Here is an 11,625-nt window from a genome sequence, read left to right on the forward strand (position 1 = left end):
CCAGAATTAAGGACAGGTAGTTAATGTAGAAATAGGGGATCGGGTCAAATTGAGGAAATGAAGCCATGAAAGTCATCTGCCTCTGGAAGTTGGAGACTGCCCCTGGGAGAATGGAATGTCAAGGATCTCCTGAGCCCACTGATCACCAAATTTACCTGCCCTTATCAAGGACTGCAAGCATGGAGCTGCTGATTAATGCCCCCTGGGCCCTCCCCCTGCCTATGGCTTCTCACTTTATGCAAAACCAGGCCTAGTCAGGAGGTAGGAAGGAGAGAGAAGGTGGGAGAGAACTGGAGAACAAAAGAGACCTTAACCTATAAAAGATGTAGGGTGCGCTCACTTCTTGGGACTTTAGAACATCAGCCACGGCCCCCTTCTTCCTCCCGGGAGAAGTCTGTATTATTACCTTTAAATAAAACCTGCTTAATCTGCTTGCCTTGGCGTGCTTCTCTAGTGTTCAATCTTCAACATTAGAGGGAGCAGAACTCGTCACCGGTAAATGGCAAATGGCGGTATCACCAGAATGCTCAATAAAGGCAGAGGAATGATGGAAAGACTCAGAAAAGGCCAGTGGACAATCCTGACTCTTGACCATCAGAGAGAAGAGTTTTCTCTCTGCTTGTCCTAGGAGCTCTGCTCTCCCAGGATGCAATCCCCAATGAGTTCATGCCTGAGTTTAAGCCCGAATTTTCACTTACATTAGTTGCTCACTTTAGAAGTGGATTGTCTCCCTAGATGACAAATACCCCTTCCTGGGAGGACTCGAAAGTCTGATGCTCAGAGTTTCCAAATAAGTAGATGCTTGATTTCAACGAGGCTGGGTGGGCATGGGAGATATGGCATCCTCTTGATTATTTTCCACCTCTGGAATTTACACTGGGGGTATAGAGAGAAAACAATCACAGGAAATCATTTCAAATTTCATGGGGATGGAAGTCAGGAAAAATAAGCTGTTGGTGTAATTGTGCTGATGTCAGACCTGCTCTGCCATTTATTTGCTGTGTGACCTGGGGCAAGTTACTTGCCCATTCAATGCATCAATTTTCAAGTACAAATTGAAAGCAATAATAGCACTTATTGCAAATGACTGGGGTGCAAATGAATTGAGACAATGGAAGTGGGAAGTGTAAGGTATAAAGCCGCCCGCCTCTTCCCTTACAGGAATTTCCCGCCTACCCATCACCTGTCAGTCTGCGCTCTGCCCGCCTCTTACAGTACAGGAATTTCCGGCTTAGGCTGCCGCCATCTTCCTGCCTCCCATGTTACATCCTAACAAGCTATTGGTTCATCAGTCAGCCTGCAAGAATTCTCCTCCTTGATTGGTTCCTTTCAGCCCAGGAGATTCCAATATCTGGGAGAAGCCATACGCCATCTTTTCTCTTTTGCCCCTTCTTTTCTCCCTGAGTGGACTGCATAAATAAAGTCCCTTGTGTGAGATCTCATGTCTACGGAGTGTTTTTTGGGAGCTATCAGCGAGCCACAACTGCCCCTAACATCTGGTGATGCATTTTGCATTTTTTATTTTTCCTAACAGGAAGCTCAAACTAGGGCCGCGAACATGACAAGTTCTCAATAAGTGATAACTGGCGCACTGATTCCTGGGGCTCCTGTGATAAAGAGCCACAAGTAGGGTAGTTTAAACAGTAAAAATGTATTGTCTCTCAGTTCTGGGAATGGTGTCAGCAGGGCTCAAGGTGTTGGCAGGGCTGGTTTCTTCTGTGGCGTGAGGGAGCCTCTGTTCTGGGCCTCTCCCCTAGCTCCTGGTGTCCTGATGGCCATCTTGACATCCTCGGCTTCTGTCACATCACTGTAATCTGTCTCCATCTTCCCATGGTGTTCTTGATACCGCCGTTTACCGGTGACACGTTCTGCTCCCTCTAATGTTGAAGTCTGAACACTAGAGAAGCACGCCAAGGCAAGCAGATTAAGCAGGTTTTATTTAAAAGTAGTAATAATACAGACTTCTCCCGGGAGGAAGAAGGGGGCCGTGGCTGATGTTCTAAAGTCCCAAGAAGTGAGCGCACCCTATATCTTTTATAGGTTAAGGTCTCTCTTGTTCTCCAGTTCTCTCCCCCTTATCTCTCCTTCCTGCCTACGGGATTAGGCCTGGTTTTGCAGGTGAGATGCATAAAGTGAGAAGCGGATGGGCAAGAGGAGGGCCAAAGTGATTCAGCCAGGTAAGGGCCCAGGGGGCATTAATCAGCAGCTCCTTGCCTGCAGCCCTTGGTAAGGGCAGGTAAATTTGGCAATCAATGGGCTCCGGAGAGCCTTGACATTCCATTCTCCCAGGGGCAGTCTCCAACTTCCAGAGGCAGATGGCTTCCATGGCCTCCATTTCCTCAATTTGACCCAATCTCCTATTTCTACACTAACTGCCTGTCCCCAATTCTGGCTTCACTTCCAGTGTCCCTGTCTACGTCCTAATTTCCTCTTCTAACGAGGACACCAGTGGCATTGGATTAGTGACCCGCCCTACTCCACTAGGACCTCATCTTGTAACTAATCACATCTGCAACAACCCTACTTCTAGCACTTTTAAAGGTACGAGGTGTGTCAGGCAAGGTGGCCCATACCTGTAATCCCAGCGATTTGGGAGGCTGAGGGAGAAGGGTCGCAACTTCAAAGCCAGCCTCAGCAATTTAGCGAGGCCCTGTCTCAAAATAAAACACAGAAAGGGCTGAGGATGTGACTCAGTGATTAAGTGCCTCTGGGTTCAATTCCCACCCCGCCCGCACATACACAGAAAGTACTGGGTGTTATAACTTCCAACATAAGAAACTCAGGGGGACCTGATCCAACCCATGACAGCTAGGTAGTTTTGCTTTTAACGTTATTATCATGCGCATGACGTCAGATTACCAAGTGCATCTACACATCTTTTCAACTTTTCATTTGGAAATCATTTCCAACGTAGAAAAATATTGCAAAAATAGAACACTGGAGTCCCACGTGACCCTCCCTCGCCCTCCCTGATCTTAGCAGGATCACAGAGCCATTACCGACACTAAGCTTCACACGATCCTATCGCCTAACCCACAGACCTTCAAAGTTTTCCAGTTGTCTCACCGATGTCTTTTTGTGGTCTGGGATCTAATCCAGGATCCGACATCAGGTTTATTTTCTGTCTTAATCACCTCAACTCTAGGCCAGTTCCTGGGTCTTCCTTGATCACAGACTGCCTTGTCACTTCTGAAGAGCAGTGACCGGTGACTGAGGACACCATCCCTCATTTGGGGTTCACTTGCCTCAGGATTAAATTCTCTTCTGCTTCCTTGTTAAGAATCCCACCAGCAATCCTGTGTCTTCCTCAGCCAACCACGGCAGGAGGGACGCTGAGTCACTGCACCAGGTGATATTCATTCCGATCTCGAGCTGCGGGTGGTCTCCAGGGTTGTCCGCTGTGACGTGGCTGCTCTTCCCTGTGGGATGAATACGCCTGTGAAGAGGTACCCTGAGATGCCGCTAATATCCTCTCTCATATTTTTACCCACTTACTTGTTTGTTTGTAAAATTGTTTATTCTCTTATATTCCTATTTATTTATTTATTTATTTATTTCAGTACTCAGGATTGAACCGAGGGGCACTTACTGAGTCACATCCCCAGACCTCTTAATATTTTATTTAGAAACAGGGTCTCCCTGAGTTTCTTAGGGCCTCACTAAATTGCTAAGGCTGGCTTTGAACTTGCGATCCCCCTGCCTCAGCCTCTGAGTTGCTGAGATTACAGGTATGTGGCACTGTGTGGCACTATTTTTTTTTTTTTTATAATAGGGATCAAACCCAGCATTGCTTACACACTGAGCCACATCCCCATCCCTTTTAACTTTTTATCTTGAGACAGTCTAAGTTACTCAGAGTCTTACTGAGTTGCTGAGGCTGGCTTTGAACTTGCAATCCTCCTGCCTCAGCCTCCTGAGTCACTGAGCCCAGCAACACTTCCCTAATTTTTGATGTTATCATGTTAGGGTCCCATTCCGACTAATCCCGGGAGAGTCCTAGTGAACACACGGTAATGCATTCACACCAGGAGGTTTTATTAAAGCAAGCTCGAGCCTGGACCTTGATGCAATGGCTGGGGGGAGGGAGAGGCCCCGAGGGGTGAGAAAGCGCTCTATTTAAGAGCTTTTTCCAGCATTCATACACAAGGACCTGTACATTATTGGTTAACATTCACACAGCTGAATATTTGTCCTCTTTTGGTTTGGTCCCTCCACTTTATTTGAATCTTATTGGGTCCCGCCAAAACTGAACGGTCCTGGAGGGAGCAGGGAGGAGGGAAGGAGGGAATGATGAGGGAGAGGGGTCAGGCCTGGGTTCCCCTGTCCTTGATAGATGGGGTCTCCGGACAGCTGCACATTCCTCGGGTAGATATCTCTGAACAGCCTTGATAAGCCCAGGGCCCAGCGCATCCCATTTGACCCTTATTGGCCCTCGAAGGCTCCGCTGTGGCTGCTGCCATCCTTGGTGCTTGCACGCCCTTTTCCTGGGGGTCCGGTTCACAAAATAGCTCGTTTATACAAGAGGGCTGCACGATGGCACCCCGTTCTCAACAGAGACCATGGTGTTGGCTCCTCAGATCCTCCTTTTCTGATTCTCGGGCCTGAAATATTTTCTACATGCCTGCATAAACAAAGAGGTTTTTTTTTTTTTTCTTTTTCACTTAAACCTCATGACTTGAGTTCCCATTAATAGAATCTTTGACAGGCGAATGTGCCAAATGCTTTGCAGGGTGGAGAGGATATTTAAATTATTCAAGAGAACTGCTTTTATACAATTTGGATATACCCATTTACACACAAAAGAATTAATGCTAATTAGATACAATTTCCATCTATTCATTAAAACAAACCCCAAAGCATTCAGAAATCCTTTGTTAGCCTAATGTTATTCGAGGCACTTGAAAACAAAACTGCTTTTCTTAAAAAAGGAATATCGTGACTTGCCTGTTTTGTTTTTAGATACCTATTTGCATTAGTGACAGGAGCTTTGGCTCCCCGCGTTCAGCTACCCTCCTCATCTATTTCTCCTGATTATCCTTCAGCAGCCATTTATTGAGAAGCTACTATGTGCCAGCCTCTTTTCTACAAGCTGGGAGCCAAAGCTAAAAGCAAAACAGATACAACCTCCTACACTCCCGAGCTTCCCATTCACGGGAAGAGATGGACCACTCCATTCCACGGGGGCAGCCGCTTTGCAGAAGCACTAAGCAGAGGACAGGCAGAGAGAGTCACAGGAGTAGGCGACACTCTCACGGAGATGGTCTGACCGAGGAAGACCCCGCAAATGGGGAAGAAGAGGTAAGGTCTGAACAGGGAACTGAAAGAAAGGAGGGCGAAGCTCCGTGGCTTTGCGGGGGGGGGGGGGGGGGGGGGCATTTCAGGAAAAGGAGCAGCAGGAAAAGGTTCTGGGTGAGGTCAAGGAGCGGCTGCGCTCGCGGGAGGAGTTGTCTGTCTGTCCCCCGGCTGCTCGGCTCTTGCTGTTACACATCCTTCTTTTGCTGAGTCTGAAGTTTTTAGTGTCCTCCAATCTACCTCCCCTCCCCCACTTAATTTTTTAAACAGGCTTTTTAACAGTTTTGAATATATTTCCTCATTTGGAATGGTACTATAAATATTTTATGTAGCTAAAGAAAAGTGGAGAGAATCAGACCATATATACATATATAGTGAAATATTACATATTTATATAACAAATATATATTATGTATATATTTATGTATATATTATGTACAAATATATATTATGTATATATTATGTATATATAATATATATAATAAATATATATTATGTGTATATAAATATAGATATTATAAATTCAATATATTTAAGTTTAAATAGATACAATATATGTAACACAAATAATGTTATTGTGTGTAAACATAGATATGATAAATACAACTTACTTTTTAACAGTTCTGAATATATATCCTCATTTGGAAAGATACTATACATATTTTAAATAGCTAGAGAAAGGTGAAGGAAGTCAGATCTTGTATGTGTATGTATATAGTAAAATATTATATATTTATATAATGAACATATATTATTACATATAAATTTTTTTTTTTAGATATACATGGCAGTAGTGTATTTTGACATATTATATATATATACATACATATATATTTGTCTAATCCAAAGAACTTCTGTTATTTCTATCTCCACTCTCCCTTGTTGTGGGTTAGCATCCACATATTAGAGAGAATATTCAGTATTTGACTTTTTGGGATTGGCTTATTTCACTTAGCATGATATTCTCCAGTTCCACCCATTTACCAGCAAATGCCATAATATTATTCTTCTTTATGGCTGAGTAATACTCCTTTGTGTATATATACCACAGTTTCTTTATCCATTCATCTGTTGAAGGGCACCTTAGGTTGCTTCAACAGCTTGGCTATAATTGATCTGCTATAAACATTGATGTGACTGTGTCACTGTAGTATGCTGATTTTAAGTCCTTCGGGTATAGAACGAGGAGCAGGATTACTGGGACAAATGGTGTTTCCATTCCAAGTTTTCTCAGGAATCTCCACACTGCTTTCCATATTATATATATTGGTTGCAATATATATTTGTGTAACAACAAACCAAACTGTGGGCAAAGGTCTGCTACACACCAGAGGCACTGGCTACAGGAGGCTACTGGGCACTTGAAATGAGGAAAGATGTGCTGTGCACATGAATTCCATGTTTTGAAGATGGCATGAAAGAATATAAAATACCCCATTAATAATTTTTGAGTTGGTTGTATGTCAAAATTATATTTTGTATATATTAAAGTATTATCAACATTTATTTCCACTATTTTTAACGCTTTTTAATGTGGGTACAATAAATTTTTGCCAGGTGCCATAGTACACTTCTGTAAATTCAGCAGCTCAGGAGGCTGAGATAGAAGGATCACAAGTTCAAGGCCAGCTTGGCAACTTCATGAGGCCCTATACAACTTAGCGAGACTCTGTCTCAAAATAAAAAATAAAAAAAACTGGGGATGTAGCTCAGTGGTAAAGTACTCCTGGGTTCAATCCCCAGTATGAAAAGAAAAATTCGCATTATTTATATGGCTCCGATTTTTCATTTAGCTTCTATTTGTGTTAAACAGAACTAATAAATACCAATGCATTTATACCAGTGTATTTATAATGTTTTGGAGTTTAGTTGTTTTTTTTTTTTTTAATTCCTTCTTTTGACTTTTGTATCATTTTCTAGCTTGTATTTAAAAATAAAAAAACTCAGAGCTGTTTTCATTGGAGGTAAGGGTGCTATTTGGGGTTACAGAGGAAATGAGATCACCTCCTCAAAAAATTCAGAAAATGAAAATATTTTCCAGTTAGCACTCATTCTAAAACTGAGTCTGCTTCCTACAAGATGCTTAAACTAAATTCGACCTGACACTGCCAATGTATCTTGAATCTCTACTGAACACACTATAACTTAACTTAGGAGCTTTTTTCTCTCCAGCGTTGGGGAGCAAACCCAGGACCTTGAACAAGCTAGGTGAGCACTCTACGAATGAGCCACACCACAAACCCTTTTGATTTTGAATCAGTCTCCCTAAGTTGCCCAGGTTGGTCTCGAACTTGCGATCCTTCTACCTTAGCCTCCCAAGTAACTGGGATTCCAGTCCTATGCCGCCTCCCTGGGCAGAATACATTTTGAATAAATAGCTGAGTCTCAGCCAATCACAGGCTGCAGCTGATCAGATTACATCCAAATCAGGCAAACATGAGCTGTAACCAGTCCAGCTCTACCTAGGGCTCATTTTCATTTTCTGGCCATAAGTGCTTCCTGCCCAAGTTCAAGGCTTAGTTCTCTGAAACTCCACTGGTTCTGAGGGCTATCTGATTGGCAAACTGTTCTTTGCCCGATTAACCTCCATTAAATTTGATTTCTCTCAAGTTTTAATGCTGCAAATACACTGTGTTAGCCACTAAGCAAGGCAGGCAGGCACCTTTAAAGGTGAACTCCTACATTAACACACCTTCAAAGTTATCCTTTCATTTTGTTCCTAAAATTGGAGGAATTTAGGAGAAACCAGCAAAGTCACTCTCATTCTTACAGTCAACCTGGAGTAAACCTGGATCATTGTAATATTGAACTGAGCAAGCTCAGAAGCGATTGTGTCTACCACCTTTCCTTTTTGAATATGTGCTCCATGACCTTGAGCTGACGGTGTACAGAAGTGCATCCGGCATCTTTCCTTTTGAACTATGACCTTAAACTGAGCATGCTCAGAAAAGTGTCTCTCCCTACGTGTGCTTTCCTATATGAATATGTACAGGTTCCCAGAATAAAATCCCCATTTCCTTTGTTTGGCCAGAGCATTGCTTTGCAAGAAACCCCAGTGCTCCTCACTCACTGCAGGTAATAAATCTTTCTCCATTCCTTTATCGTCTGCTCAGGCTCATTAGTTTCACACTCACCAAGAGGAGTTCAGGAAAAGCACGCTCTCTATAGGGTTTGGAGGAAATTACTCTAACAGTGACTCTGGAGTTTGCAAATGCATTGATGTGGCTTGGTCCACAGATGTGCTGCTGTCACAAGAAAGCCAAGGTGTGGCTGACTCCCACTTTCCTAAGTGCATCCCTGGGGTGCTCATTTGTGCTTGATGCAATCCATGGTCTTTTCCATAAATGCCCTCCGCGTTCAGATCCTAGTCCTCAAGACGGGAGGACCAAGTTCAAGATGGCTGTCCAGGCACGGATCGGTCTGCTTGGCAGGGTAATGTTTTGGAACAAATTGTGCAGATTTAATCATGCAAAAATGTTATTGTATTGGAGAGGTCAGGATGCGCAACATGCTTGGCTGATTCAGCAACTGGATTTTATTACCACTGACTCTGATGGGCAGAAAACAACCTCCTCTTATATTTATATAGTCAGCTCCTACCAGCAGAATAGACAGGAAGAGAAGGCAGAGCAGGAGGGAAAACACCAAATGAATTGAATTAGATCATCATATAAAAACTGCAGAGGTCTTACCACTTTTCAGAAAAATTCACTGTTTTCAAGGATTTAGTGATTTTTTTTTTCTTTACACAATGATTTGAAATTTAAACCTGAGTAATTTCAATTCTGTAAAATTTGAAACTTTACCAGGTAAAGCTGGGTGTGGTGGCACACACTTACAACCCTAGTGGCTCGGGAAGCTGAGGCAGGAGGATCACAAGTTCAAAGTCAACCTCAGCAATTTAGTGATGCCCTAAGCAACTCAGCGAGACGCTGTCTCTAAATAAAATGCAAAAAAGGGCTGGGGATGTGGCTCAGTGGTTAAGTACCCCTGGGCTCAATACCCAGTACCAAAAGAAAAATACTATTAACCCTCAGAAAGCAAGTATATACAAATTAGCAAATCAGTGAGTTTGCATTTTGCTCAAGATCCACAAAAAAGAAAAACTTTCACTTCTAAGCAATGAAAAAGTTACTTAAAATACACAAGCAAACCCTCATATTTGCTGGCTTTGGTGGTGCACACCTGTAATCCCAGGGGCTGGAGGCGGGGTTGCTGAGGCAGTAGAATCATGAGTTCAAAGCCAGCCTCAGCATCTTACAGAGGCCCTAAGCAATTCAACAAGACTCTAAATAAAATATTTTTGAAAGAGCTGGGGATGTGGTGCAGTGGTTAAGCACCCCTGGGTTCAGTCCCTGGTATAAACGAAATAAAACGAAACAAAACAAAACAAAATACCTCTAATATTTGACTTCACTCTTCTAACTGTACAAATCGAAGCCACTGTTATCTACTATAATTTGAACACCAAGGTGTAATTTTTTAAACATCTGTAATGAGAGGTAATTCACACACTGCACAATTGATCCTTTTAAAGTGTACAATATAATGATTTTTGTTATATTCTTAGACCCATGCATCTATCCCCATAATCAACTTTAGAATACTTTCGAAACCCTCAAAAGAAACCCAGCACCCCTTGGTCACCAACTCCAATCACAGAATTCCCCTCCTTCCCTCTAAGCTCTAGGCAACCACCAAGCTACTTCCTCTGTGGGCTCGTCTATTCCAGACATTTCATATAAAAGGAATTGTACAGCATGTGATTTCTTTCTTTCATACAGAACATCAAGGTTCGTACATGTTGCAACATGTATCAATACTTCATTCTTTTATTGCTGAAGAACATTCAATTACATTGATATTACATGCTTTATTTATCCATTTATTGGTTGGTTGACATTTGGGTTGTTTCCACTTTGGGGCTATTGTCAATAATGCTTATGAATATTTGGGTACCTAAGGGTAATTTAAAATTGAAGTAATTCTGGCTTTAAAGCTCAGGATGCATCAAAGAAAAGTTAGTCTAAAGCAAACTCCTGCCAAGCAACTTTGCTTTATCAGTGACTGCAACTGCCATTCTTAAATCATGTTCTCCCATAGAAAACAGTATGGTCTAATTCAAAAATATTAAGAAAACTCTTTCTAAAATTGTTTTCGTCTTTAACAGATTCTAACACATACATACATATTCATTGCCTCTCTACTTTGGGAGAAGAAAAATAATTTTTCCTCTATCATTTATCAGTTCTTACTTGGTACTAATCCCTACCAAAAAAAAAAATTAACAACAGAAAAACCAACAGAATTTAATTAACATGTATATCTCATGTATACATGATACCCAGATAAAGTTAGTAATTCTCAGGAGTAAATCTCTTAGATGTGTGTCTTTGTCTATTGTATGCTGCTCTAACAGAATGGCATGGACTGGGAAATTCACAATGAACAGAAATTTATTTGTCCCACAGTTGTGAAGGCTGGGAAATTCAAGATCAAAGGATCACATCCAATGAGGGTTTTCTTCATGCCTCATAACCTGGAAGAAGGTGTCGGGGAGAGGGCAAGATGGGACCTCAGCTGGCTTCTGTAATCACCCTGCTCTCGTGATGAGTTTGCTCCCTCAATAATGACATTGGTCCATTCATGGGGAAATGCCACCGTAACCTCCAAGCCTCACCTCTTGACACTGGGGCACTGGGGATTAAGTCCTTAATTTATGAACTCTGGAGGTTCTATCTATACCACAGCCAGGGGCTGAAAGACCTCATCTGCTGAAACAAGAAGGGTGCCCGGAAGTTCAGTTTTGACAAGATGGCCAGACAGGCGTAAAGCCTGCTGCAGATTTAAGTCAGGGCCTTCACCATGGACAAGAATTCCTGGTGTTTTAAAGTCAGCCTTCCTGCTGTGGAGAGGGAGAGATGACCTTATAAATGGAGATGTCCCCTTAGAAAGGGTAACTTCTACCCTTGCTGAAAGGGCTTCTCCTGTGTCTGCTGCTTCTCACAAACAGCTCAAAAGCATCCTTATGTCAAAGAGGCATATTTTGAGGTGATATGTCCTGGTCTCCTACAATCATATTTTGGGGTGGTGTGTCCTAAACCTATTAGGACTAGGTAAAAAAAAAAATTGAAATATTAAACTATTACCCCCTTGTTCATCTATTTGTTTGTTGTTTGGGCACCTCTTGGTCTTCCCCTCCATCCCATCCCCCACTCAGTCATTCATTGCTCAAGGAATGGTGACTTAGGACAGCAGAGAACAAAGTGACTGGTTTGGGGCCTTTGCGCCTCAGAAGCTGGGCAATACATGTGAACACGGTGATGAATTAAA

Source organism: Sciurus vulgaris (assembly GCF_902686455.1).
Source record: "Sciurus vulgaris genome assembly, chromosome: 6".
NCBI lineage: Eukaryota > Metazoa > Chordata > Mammalia > Rodentia > Sciuridae > Sciurus > Sciurus vulgaris.